Source organism: Tiliqua scincoides, chromosome 15 (assembly GCF_035046505.1).
Source record: "Tiliqua scincoides isolate rTilSci1 chromosome 15, rTilSci1.hap2, whole genome shotgun sequence".
NCBI classification, from domain to species: Eukaryota; Metazoa; Chordata; class Lepidosauria; order Squamata; family Scincidae; genus Tiliqua; species Tiliqua scincoides.
This window is the reverse complement of record NC_089835.1, coordinates 6,434,751-6,447,774: the sequence shown is the minus strand read 5'-3', so window position 1 is coordinate 6,447,774 and position 13,024 is coordinate 6,434,751.

Genomic DNA, 13,024 nt, shown 5'->3' with positions numbered 1-13,024 from the left:
ACCACAGTCACCTCCCACTCTGCACTGGAGGCAGAGCAAGCCAGCCTGCCTGCTTGTTCCAGCGCAGGTAAGGGGAGGGCTGCCACCTTTTAATCATTGGCTTAGAAGTCATGTTGCACATAATGCTCTGAGGCTACCCATGCCAACTTCTGAAGAACACCTGCCTGCCCGCCAATTATCTTCACTCTCTAATAATTACAGTTTTAATTACTCTTACTGAGGTGTACCTGTATAAAGATGCAATTTGTTGGAAGCAATGGGAACGCTCCAGGGCGGACAGTCACCTTGAATTGCACGTTATCAAAAGGAATCAGTGCTGGGGCTGTGCAGGAAGCCTCTGGGAGTCTTCACAAGGGCCTGGGCTGCAGCCCTCTTCCCTTGGAAGCTCTGATGCGTCTCCTGGAGAGGAAACCCTATGAGATGCGTTTGGGTTCTTGCTTTTTTAGAGATTTCTGCTCCCAGCCCCAAGGAAGGTCAGGAGACAGGCTCTTTGGTGCAGTAGAACAGACTTTATTAAAAGGGAAAATAAAGTTCATAGAGAAAGAACATCCACAAGGGTCATGCAGAGGGTTTGGAAGAGGAACAACCAACAGTGAGGCGTCTAAGTCTAACACAAGCAAATGGGACTTTTGAAGGGTGGTTTGGGGAAGAATGGATAGCTCTAGACCCCAATGAAGAGAGGAAAGCCAGTCAAGAAGCAAAGTCAACACACCATTGAACAGCACAGGTGACGAGTCCCCATAGAAGCTACTGGTGGGAGTTAGAACTCCAAATCCCCCACACATTGGATCGCCAACATCCGTACGCTTAGCCAGAATCCACAGCAAAGACTTCAACTCCATATTGACCAGGAACCCACAGAGAGCCCTCCTTGGGGGTTTAGCAGGGGATGCAGGACGGGACACAGCCGAGTGGGATGACGGTGCAAGACGAGCCACCGCTCACTGGGAGGAGAGGTCCGCAGGGGACGGTGCAGGAAGGCTGGACGCACAGCGGAGCGATGGAGCCACACGAGATGCCGCAGGAAGGCTGGACGCACAGCGGAGCGATGGAGCCGCACTTGACGCCGCAGGCCGGGGTGCCGCAGGACTCCACGCTAATGGGAAGGACCGGCCCAGATGGGGCGGCACAGGATGGCATGCAACAGCTGGACATGTTGGAGCTGATGGAGGTGAGCCTGGAGCAAGACACAAGAGAGGTGAAGGAACGTACCTGCGCAGGGGTGAAGTTCCCCAAAAAGGTGTGCGTATCTAAGATGGAACCCGCGCAACTCACAACCAGAATGTTGAGCTGGGACTCATTAAAGAATCTTTCCCTTAACAATGAAGAGTCAGCTGATCACCTTTCTTTCCCCATCTATCTATCTATCTATCTATCTATCTATCTATCTATCTATCTATCTATCTATCTTGTGAAAAGTTATTCCACATCTAGTTTCCTTACACAGATGATCTCAGAACCAAACCCTTTAAAACAACCCCCAATCCTGTCTTGGGAGGAACTTTCCTACCCCAGTTGGCATCAAAACACCTATTGGGGTAGTTAAAACACCCCAAGAGACTGCACTTTCAAAGAACACATTAAGGGTATTTATGAAGTTCATTCTCCATTTTTTTTCCTAATGGGATTTACTGGGAATTCACCCAGTTTCCATCAGAGCCTTGGCCAAACCATTTGGATCTGTGTTGACTGAGGGCGCAATCCTAACCAACTTTCCGGCCCTGACCAAGCCGCAATGCAGCCCCAAGGTAAGGTCACAAACATGTCCTTACCTGGAGGAGGCCTCCTTGAATGCCTCCCCACTGCAGGATGCAGTGCACGCCATAATAGCTCAGCTATGTCAGTGCTGGAAAGTAGGTTAGGATTGTGCCCTAAGAATTCACGTGGAGTTGACCAACCTGAGTTGACCATTTGGGGTCTTGTCTTGGAACCCAATAGCCCCGGTTCCAGTGGCCCGTGAACCCGTTGCTCTTGATCATCTCCAGAAAACACAACAGGCATATTCACTTTCAAGAAGTGTGGGACGTCTGTGTGACCAAGTGCCACTTTGACGAGGTCCGCCAAACCACATCTCATGCTCACAAGACCAGGAACGAATAGGGAGTTAAATCCAACTTACCGACCAGAGAAGTGGAACGAGAGACTCAAGAGAAAGCAAGGAAAGCTGCAGTAGGTTCCAACCAGGACAGGACTTTTATACAGTTTCTGAAGAGCCTACAGGGCAAGATCCATCCCTGGCTTGTGGAAACTTCTGTTTATGAATTACAAAGCAAATCCACCTCGGACCTTTCATGTCCTGTGATCATCATCTTTTGAGAACCATACAAATTATGATCATCACGCCCTGTTTTCCCCTTTCATTTTGGGACATTACAAAGCGAAGTCTACAATCCTGTACACACTTATCTGGGAATAAGTCGCATTACATCAAATTATGCTGAGCTGGGCTTGGGCTGTAAGTTGCCTGCTAGAAATTAGTACACTAATTTAAACATGGATCAAACTGGCTGTGCCCAACAAGTTCGTACAGCAGGGAAGAAAAGTCTTCCTCTCCTTGGGGAACCAGCCCTTCTCCTGGAAGTCTAATCTGGAGATATCACACACTGAAGACACAAGCAGCTTAGACTCAGATATATCTCTCCTTTATTATTGAGTAACTGCCCAGTGCACAGTCAACAAACCCAACGGGACAGGATGCAGACCTTTATGAAGATGTGCAATGTTGTTAAAGCTTTATGTGTATCTTAAGTCACAGAAACTATCTCACCACCTAGTTTGGAGCATATCTATTCCAGAAAATTAAGCATGCACGGCTCACTTCTTGACCCCAAAACATTGACATGTGCCTCAAGCGTGTTCTTAGCTTTCCAGTTCTCCAGAACTACATGATCCCCCCTAAATGACTCCCCCAGAAATGTCCGGAACACATCCAGAGAGGCCTTGCATGTGGAGGTGGGGCAAGGAAGGCCCACCTTAGGAGATAGTTTGGCAGGGGATCACAGTGGGGCACATAGGGAGAAAAAGGGCACAGTGGGATAGAATGGGGGAAGGCTGGAGGCATGACGAAGATTGGACGGAGTGGTACTTGGTCCAAGAAGACCCATTGGTAGGTTTATGGAGGAGTAAGGGAAAATAATCCCCCTTTCCCCTCCCTGGACAGTGCACAGGGTCCAAAGCTTGTTCCCTGTAGAGGTTCTGAAGCTCCAGCCAGCGTGCCCCAGTTGGCCCTCCCGTGACACCTGACGAATTCATGGATTCATGGAATCCACGGTGGTTCCTGGAATAGCTAATTAACTGAAAGAGTCCTCCATGCCCCTGTTGCGCAGGGTGGACATTGAAGGTCTGGTGCGGTGTTTTGTGGCCCAAGGCTATCCATGGATGTTTACAAGCAGCTGTGGTGAGCCAGGTAATAATTTCTGCTTTTATTACAGTCCGGTCTTCAACAGTTTCGGTGTGTCATTAACAGCTGGGATCCCTTCCCACCTTCTTCCTTTCAACAGCACAAACCGTCTCTTTAATATTCAGGACAAACAATGTAAATCAGTGCCACTTAACAGCTCTTCAAGACAGGACAGCAGTTTGGCTTCCCCACATCAAAGAGCAACAAAGAAATCAAAGAGGTCAAGGGGCATCCAGGCTCCTGGTCCCCACCACACATATTCCACCGTAATCCAGTTTGTAAATCAATTCTAAGAAACTTCCTTCTGAGAAAGACCTTTTACCCATCTAGCTATTTTCCTTAGAGCTCAAGCCTAGGCATGTCTACTCAGAAGTAAGTCCCATTATAGTCCGTGGGGTTTACTCCCAGGAAAGCATGGGTAGGACTGTAGCCTGAGTGACTAGCGGTTCTCCAGGTTTCGAGATTTCCCAGCTGTCATCTAGAGATAGTTCCAGGGAATGAGCCTGGGATCTTCTACATATAGAGTCTGGGGTCTTCTGCATCACTTCTACCACTGAGCCCAGCCCTCAATGTCCCACTTGGACACGTTCCACAATGTTCCTTGTTTAAATATTCTTATCCTGGTTCAAATGGATAGCCAGGATTGGCCAAATCCACCCACCGGACCACGGAGAGATTTCCAAGAGAGGCTTTATAGGGTGGCACCAAAATGTAACTCGTGGAGGACTCCGAGGCACATGCAGGGAAGCTGGAAGAACTCAGATACATTTCCTATACTGTTGATAAAGTGTTTTGAGGCAACCTATTTATTTCAACAAAGGTTTTTGAAGGGTTAATTTTGCTGCAGCAAACTAAGACGCTGACCTCTCCGGGAGTGGGAAAAAATTCATACTTCCTGATTTGGGTTCCAGGAGAGCCCTGGCATACATGGGGAGGGGCAGCGGTTGCACATGCCCTGGTGGTGCAAGGGACATGGCACAAGGCAGTGCAGACCTGTCACCCACTCCCCTGCGCCACCAGTCCTGTGGCACCCTGTACAGAGGCCCTGTTCGAAGGCCCAGGGAGGGTTTCTAAGACCTTCTGAGGAACCAAAACATCACAAAAGTGGGTTTTAGACCTTCTGGGTGCCTCAGATGTCCTTCGGAGGACCAGAAGAGGTCGCGTGTGGCCTCCTCGACCCTCTGAAAGCCCCTCCGGTGTGACTGTGGGGGGGGGATTCTGTAGTACTGACCCCTGGTGGCACAGGGGTTCACACATGCTGGGGAAGGCTTCCAAATCTCTGAGGTTCCCTTGCCTGTGCCTGGAGTGCTTTGGGATGCTTTTTCGTTTGTTTGTTTCCCTTCATCTGACCGAAGGAGATGAAGTCATCACAGGAAAGATGGGCTGGACAAGTGGCCTTGAACAGCGGCAAATAAATATTCTTACTACTACTACAACTGCTACTACTAATACTAATAATAATAATGACAAGGGACTGGCAGGGTGTAATGGTTGCTGGCAAACTTCAGTCTCGAAAGACTACGGTATTGCGCTCAGGGTGTAATATTAGCATCCAATTACAGAGAGCTGAAAACGGAGGCATGCCAAAATTAAGAGGCAGGGTCCCTTGGGGTGGAGCGCATCCAGACAGGTCTGTGCTCTGAGGACCTGACTCAGGAGTCCTCAACAGTATAAAAGGACTCACAACTCCAGACTCCTCCATCTGCTCTTCCCGCTTCACTCAACGCCTGTTCTGACAGCTTGGTAAGTGGAATGATGCCTCTCTTAAAGTTCCTTCAAGATGTCTGGTGGCTCTCTCTCTCTCTCTCTCTCTCTCTCTCTCTCTCTCTCTCTCTCCTCCTCCTCCTCCTCCTCCTCCTCCTCCTCCTCCTCCTCCCCCCCTCTCTCTCTCTCCTCCTCCTCCTCCTCCTCTCTCCCCCCCCTCTCTCCCTCTTCACCCCCAAGTCTCCTTTTTGAATAGGAATATTCAAAATATTCCTGACCTTCCCCAAGGAAGGTCAGGAGACAGGCTCTTTGGTGCAGTAGAATAGTAGAATATTCTCTCTCTCTCTCTCTCTCTCTCTCTCTCTCTCTCTCTCTCTCCCCGGGATGCAGGAGGAACCTAAGGGCCAACCTCAAATTGGGTCTAACTTTTGCAAAGGTTGGTCAAACTTTGCTTCCATGTCTTACAAGACTTCACATCTCGGGCACAGGTTCGTGACTGTCATGATCTATCTATCTATCTATCTATCTATCTATCTATCTATCTATCTATCTATCTATCTATCTATCTATCTATCTATCTATCTATCTATCTAATTCCACTGGCAAAACTTACAGGGTGTTCAATATTTTAAGGTTCTACTGTTGAATGCTTGCAAGACTTCTCTCTCTCTCTCTCTCTCTCACTCATTCACTCACTACTCCTCCTCCCTCTCTCTCTTTCTTCACCCCCCAAGTCTCCTTTTTGAATAGGAATAGCAGTAGAGCATCCTAACATCTTCTCAGACAGCATTCCACCCTTTCCACACTTGCCCAGTAGTAAACCCCATTGACTATAATGGGACTTACTTCTGAGTAGGCATACATAGGATTGGGGTTCTAAGAGTCCAAGCTGGTCTGTACAGAAAGACCCCTGAGAAATTTCCCTCAGGTCTGATCAAGCTAATTTTGCTTCCTTCAAAATTACTTGGGGGTCTCCCTTGGGCAGGAAAGATCTGATGTTCTGAAATTGTGGTCACAATCCTGATGTAAGCTACCTCAGAAGGCCAGAGGCAGGGGAGGGCACCAGGATGCAGGTTGTGTACTGGTGTGCTCCCTGGGGCATTTGGTGGGCCGATGTGAGATCCAGGAAGCTGGACCAGATGGGCCCTTGGCCTAATCCAGTGGGGCTGTTCTGATGTTCTTAAGTTCTCCAGTGGATCCTGTTTGGTCAGAGTTCTCCGCTATGACCTCTCTCATCTTGGGTGCCCCTCCCTGGCATAGCTCAGAGCCTCACTGAGTAACTCAAGCCCCTTCGCCACGACAAGGCAGTGATCCATGAAGGGGATAAGCCCCAAATTGGGACCCTTCTTATGTTTTTATGTCCTTTGAAATGCCCCTGTTTAACTCTTCCTCCTCTGCTTCTTCCACCCCCAAATCCTGCCCCTGCAGACTCCATCCATCGCTCCAAGATGTCCTGTTGCCCCCGCTGTGGACCTCTGTAGTTCTCCAGAACTACTTGGGAGGCCTTCAACATGGCCCTTCTGCTTTCTGAGCCCATGTTCCCCCATTGACCTGTGGTCATGATCCCAGGCTTGGGGGAGAGTCCGGAGAGAAAGTGATCCACAGCCGGTACATCGAGATCATGTGTGGAGCTCTTCCAATGAGGAGCGTATGGATCACTTTGTTCCTGCTCAAGATGTAAGATGACTTTTTAAAATTAGGACACTTTGTATAAAAAAAAATCCTAGTATTTTTAAAAGTAGAATTTGGGCAGCCCTTATCCAAAGTGCTTGGGACTGCAAGTGTTTTGGATGTCCGATTCTTGCATATACCTAATGAGAGATCTTGGGGATCAGGCCCCTGTCTAAACACGTGATTCATTTACATTTTCATATGCACCTTATACACATAGTCACAAGGTAATTTTATACAATATCTATCTATCTATCTATCTATCTATCTATCTATCTATCTATCTATCTATCTATCTATCTATCTATCTATCTATCTTTTGAAAAGTTATCCCACATCTAGTTTCCTTACACAGGTGATCTCAGAACCAAACCCTTTAAAACAACTGCCAATCTTGTCTTGGAGGAACTTTCCTACCCCAGTTGACATCAAAACCCTATTGGGGTAGTTAAAACTCCCAAGAGACTGCACTTTATTTAAAAGGGAACATAATGTCCAAAGAGAAAGAATATCCACAAGGGTCATGCAGAGGGTTTGGAAGAGGAACGACCAACAGTGAGGTGTCTAAGTCTAACACGAGCAAATGGGACGTTTGAAGGGTGGTTTAGGGAAGAATAGATAGCTCTAGACCCCAACGAAGAGAGGAAAGCCAGTCAAGAAGCAAATTCAACACAACATTGAACAGCACAGGTGAGGAGTCCCCACAGAAGCTACAGGTGGGAGTTAGGACTCCAAATCCCCCACACATTGGATCGCCAACATCCGTATGCTTAGCCAGAATCCATAGCAAAGATTTCAATTCCCTATTGACCAGGAACCCACAGAGAGCCCTCCCTGGGGGTTTAGCAGGGGATGCAGGAAGGGACGCAGCCGAGTGGGATGGAGCAGGTGGGGATGCAGGAGGGCTGGACGCTGCACACCGGAGAGATGGGTCCACAGGGGACGGCGCAGGTGGGGACACAGGAAGACTGAACACCGCACAAGGGACCGATTGGCCCACAGGGGATGGTGCATTGCGGAAGGCAGGGAGACGGGATGCAGCACTGTGGGGCTATGGGGCCACAGGGGATGCTGCAGGTTGGGACACAGGAAGTCTGGTACAGTGGAGCAAGGGGTCCAACGGGGTAAGCGCAGGGGGTAGGGAAGGGGGATGCAGCACTGTGGAGCGACGGGGCCGCAGGAGATGCTGCAGGAAGGCTGGACGCACAGCGGAGCGATGGAGCCGCACGAGATGCCGCAGGCCGGGGTGCCACAGGACTCCACGCTGATGGGAAGGACGGGGCCAGATGGGGCAGCACAGGATGGCATGCAACAGCTGGACATGTTGGCGCTGACGGAGGTGAGCCTGGAGCAGGACACAAGAGAGGTGAAGGAATGCACCTGCGCAGGTGTGAAGGCCCCCAGAAAGGTGTGCATATCTAAGATGGCACCTGCGCAACTCACAACCAGAATGTTGAGTTGGGACTCATTCAATAATCTTGCCCTTAGCAATGAAGACTTGGGTGACCGTCTTCCTGTCCACCATGTGTGGTTGGTTGTACACCCCCTTTAAGTCCACATGCAAGTCAGTGAGAACTCAAGTGTGTAGTGTAAGGCAGGGGGGGAAATACGTGAGGGACAATAAATGTCTGGAATCCATCTATCCTTTTTGCATTCAGACTGACCCTGTAAAACCTCGATTGTCCTGCAAGCAAATGATGAACCCCAAGATTCCACCTGCATTTTTCAGGTCAGCCATCTGCAGTTGGAAGGCTCAGGAGCTCCTGGTGTTTTGGCAGACCTCTCAAGGTGCTTTTCAAAGTTGTGATGGGTCAAGTCTAGGTTTTCAAAGGTCAGGAAGCAGCAAGCTGGCCTGGTCAAGAGGGGAAGCCAATATTTCTAGTAGGCAGATTGTCTCTGCAGAGGGCGGCAACTGGGCCTTGGCTGGTTTCACAACAAGGTTGTCATCTCATTCAGGGTTACAAAGGCGGGTGGCTAACATTTTATATTTTAATTTAGAAATGTTATCCTACATCTACTTTGGTTCCCAGAACCAAACCCTAAAAAAATCCCCAGTCTTGACTTGGGAGAACTACCCCTGTTGACATCAAAACACCTATTGGGGTAGTTAAGATACCCCAGGACTGCACTTTCAAAGAACAGGTTATTTATGAAGTCCATTCTCCATTCTTTCTTTTTCCTAATGGGATTTACTGGGAATTCACCCAGTTTCCATCAGAGCCTTGGCAGCAACTGTTACCCTGCACATGCCTGATCTTGTCTGATCTTGGAAGCTAAGCAGGGTCAGGCCTGGTTAGTACTTGGATGGGAGACCGCCTGGGAATACCGGGCGCTATAGGCTTATACCATGATCTCGGAAGCTAAGCAGGGTCAGGCCTGGTTAGTACTTGGATGGGAGACCGCCTGGGAATAACGGGCGCTGTAGGCTTATACCATGATCTCGGAAACTAAGCAGGGTCAGGCCTGGTTAGTACTTGGATGGGAGACCGCCTGGGAATACCGGGTGCTGTAGGCTTATACCATGATCTCGGAAGCTAAGCAGGGTCAGGCCTGGTTAGTACTTGGATGGGAGACCGCCTGGGAATACTGGGTGCTATAGGCTTATACCATGATCTCGGAAGCTAAGCAGGGTCAGGCCTGGTTAGTACTTGGATGGGAGATCGCCTGGGAATACCGGGTGCTGTAGGCTTATACCATAGTCTTTTGAGACTTAAGATTGCCAACCAACCAACCATCCTTGGCCAAGCCATTGGGATCTGTGTTGACCAAGAACTCACACAGAGTTGACCAACCTGAGTTGACCATTTGGGGGTCTTTTGTTGGAGTCCACTGAAACCAGTTCCCCCAGTTCCACTGGCCCACGAACCCATTGGCCTTGATCATCTCCAGAACACACAACAAGCATAAAGCAACATTTACTTTCAAGCAGTGTGGGACCACCTTTCAGAGCGCGATACCATAGTCTTTCGAGACTGAAGGTTGCCAACTATGTAGTGTGGGACACACAACAGGAGAGGAAACTGAATGCTTTCCACATGCGCTGCCTCCGACGTATTCTCGGCATCACCTGGCAGGACAAAGTTTCAAACAACACAGTCCTGGAACATGCTGGAATCCCTAGCATGTATGCACTACTGAAACAGAGACGCCTGCGTTGGCTCGGTCATGTCGTGAGAATGGATGATGGCCGGATCCCAAAGGATCTCCTCTATGGAGAACTTGTGCAAGGAAAGCGCCCTACAGGTAGACCACAGCTGCGATACAAGGACATCTGCAAGAGGGATCTGAAGGCCTTAGGAGTGGACCTCAACAAGTGGGAAACCCTGGCCTCTGAGCGGCCCGCTTGGAGGCAGGCTGTGCAACATGGCCTTTCCCAGTTTGAAGAGACACTTGGCCAACAGTCTGAGGCTAAGAGGCAAAGAAGGAAGGCCCATAGCCAGGGAGACAGGCCAGGGACAGACTGCACTTGCTCCCAGTGTGGAAGGGATTGTCACTCCCGAATCGGCCTTTTCAGCCACACTAGACGCTGTGCCAGAACCACCTTTCAGAGTGCGATACCATAGTCTTTCGAGACTGAAGGTTGCCAACATTTAGTGTGGGACATCTATGAAAACATGTGCCCCTTTTATGAGGTCCACCAAACCACACCTCACAGAACCAGGAACGAATAGGGAGTGAAATCCAACTTACTGACCAGAGAAGCTGAATGGGAGACGGGAGAGAATGCAAGGAAGCTGTAGTAGATCCCAACCAGCAGAGCACTTTTATACAGTTTCTGTAGAGCCTACAGGGCAGGATCTATGCCTGGCTTGTGGAAGCTACCATTTATGAACCATAAAGTACATGTGGCCTGGACCTTTCATGTTTTGTGATCTTCACCTTTAGCTAATTATTGACATCACGCCCTCTTTCCCACTTTCATTTTGGACTATTACACACCTATGATGTATGCTAGAAAGCAGTGCGCTGATTTAAAAGTGGATCACATTGATTGTGCTCAACAGGTTCATTTGAAGAATGGGGGGAGGGACCTCTTTCTCTCCTACACACCGTATTTTTGTGGTCTTCCATGCAACCACACCACCACCGAGATAGACCTCCCTTGTGTGGTGGATGGGCCACTTCCCTAGGACAAAGACCTTTCACTGAACTCTACACATTGTCAGTTTCAATGTGTTGTTGTGTGTTTCACATGTCAACACTGTCAACACTGGTACTTAAAACGATAAAGAAGGCCAATTCTATGCTTGGGATCATTAGAAAAGTTATTGAGAAGAAAACGGCTAATATTAAAATGCCGTTGTACAAATAGCTGGTAAGGCCACACCTGCAGTATTGTGTCCAGTTCTGGTCGCCGCATCTCAAAAAAGACATAGTGGAAATGGAAAAGGTGCAAAAGAGAGAGACTAAGATGATTACGGGGCTGGGGCACCTTCCTTATGAGGAAAGGCTACAGCGTTTGGGCCTCTTCAGCCTAGAAAAGAGGCGCCTGAGGGGGGACATGATTGAGACATACAAAATTATGCAGGGGGTGGACAGAGTGGATAGAGAGATGCTCCTTACACTCTCACATAACACCAGAACCAGGGGACATCCACTCAAATTGAGCGTTGGGACAGACAAAAGGAAATATTTCTTTACTCAGCATGTGGTTGGTCTGTGGAACTCCTTGCCACAGGATGTGGTGACAGCATCTGGCCTGGACGCCTTTAAAAGGGGATTGGACAAGTTTCTCGAGGAAAAATCCAATACGGGTTACAAGCCATGATGTGTATGTGCAACCTCCTGATTTTAGAAATGGGTTATGTCAGAATGCCAGATGCAAGGGAGGGCACCAGGATGAGGTCTCTTGTTACCAGGTGTGCTCCCTGGGGCATTTGGTGGGCCGCTGTGAGATACAGGAAGCTGGACAGCTTCATCCGCTGTAATGGGGCTTACAACTGAGTAGACACACAGGATGTCTCCCCTGCTGTGGAGGAAAAGCCTCTCCTTGCACTGAGTGGGGACCTGCTCAGGGAAAGGCGGGCTGCAAGGGCTCGCAGTGGCTGAGGAGGAGGGCGGCTCAGGATTGGCTGGCGGTCAGCCAGTGAAGGGCCCTGAGCCATTCCAACCGAAAAAGCCGGGAGCCTGCTGGATGCTGATTGGCTGAGCCTGCTGGAGAGTTGGGGAAGGGAAAAACAGGGAGCTTCAGCCTGCAGAGCGGCAAAATTGGAAAGGGAAACCAATGCGGGGAGGTGGGGGTGAAGGGAGAGGAGGGCAGTGAGCTCAGGGGGCGGAGGGAGGCAGCCCCCCTCCCAGCACAGGTGCCTCCTGTTACCCCCTTTGCCACTTTCACGGGAGCAGCCGCAGCAGACAGCTGAAAGAGACTTGTTCCCCCCAAGAGACTTGAAGCTGTGGAACAGATAGGTCTTCCTCTGAAGCTGGAGTCCCAGTGAGCATGGAGAAGACGGCTGGCCCTGTGGTCCACCTCTAAATTGATGCCTTGAGACCTCACAGACGAAGGCTCCCGTCTTTTTAAAGTGCGAGAGTCTAAAAGGAAGGGACCTTGCAAGGAGCACCACCCAAACAACAAAGGTCTATCACTGAGAGCCCCATGAACGACAAAGCATGTCATGAACGCCAGCCAGTCTGGGGCAGGGTTGGATCCTGCCCCTCAGGCTCCTCGAGAAGGTGTTTCAAAAGCTCCTGCACTGCTGGTTCCTTCCAGCAGCTTCATCTGCACCCTCTTGTCTTGTCTGCTTCGGCCATCTTGGTAAGTGGAATTTAACTCGACGCTTTTTGCCATGTGAATGTGAGATCTTGTTGGAGGAACATTGTCGGGGTCCCCCTCCTCCCCAGCTTAGCCCGGGAGGAGGCTTCTGGACCAGAGCAGAGGCAGCAGCCTTCCCAGCCCTCTCAGGAACAAGCCTGGCAACTCCAGGTGAGAGGAGGTGGGAGGGAAACAGAGAGAGGAAGGGGAGGAGTGGTGGTAAGCCCAGGGAAGGGCAGGCCCCCAGACAGGCCCTTTTTGTACCATCCCTGTGAGGGAAGGGGAGGGGCCAAAGGGGAGGGGCCTGCCCTACATAAACCTGGAGGCCAGGGATGACAAGGCAGTGGGGAGTCAGAGGAGCAGGCAGGAGGACCTGCTGCTAGCAGCCCCTGCTCCTGACTAATGAATGCTGCCAACCCAAAGAAGGGGAACCGGGTGATGCAAACCCCCCTTCTCGTGGGGAACAAGTCTGAGGCCTCCACAAGGGGTCCCCCTCGGAA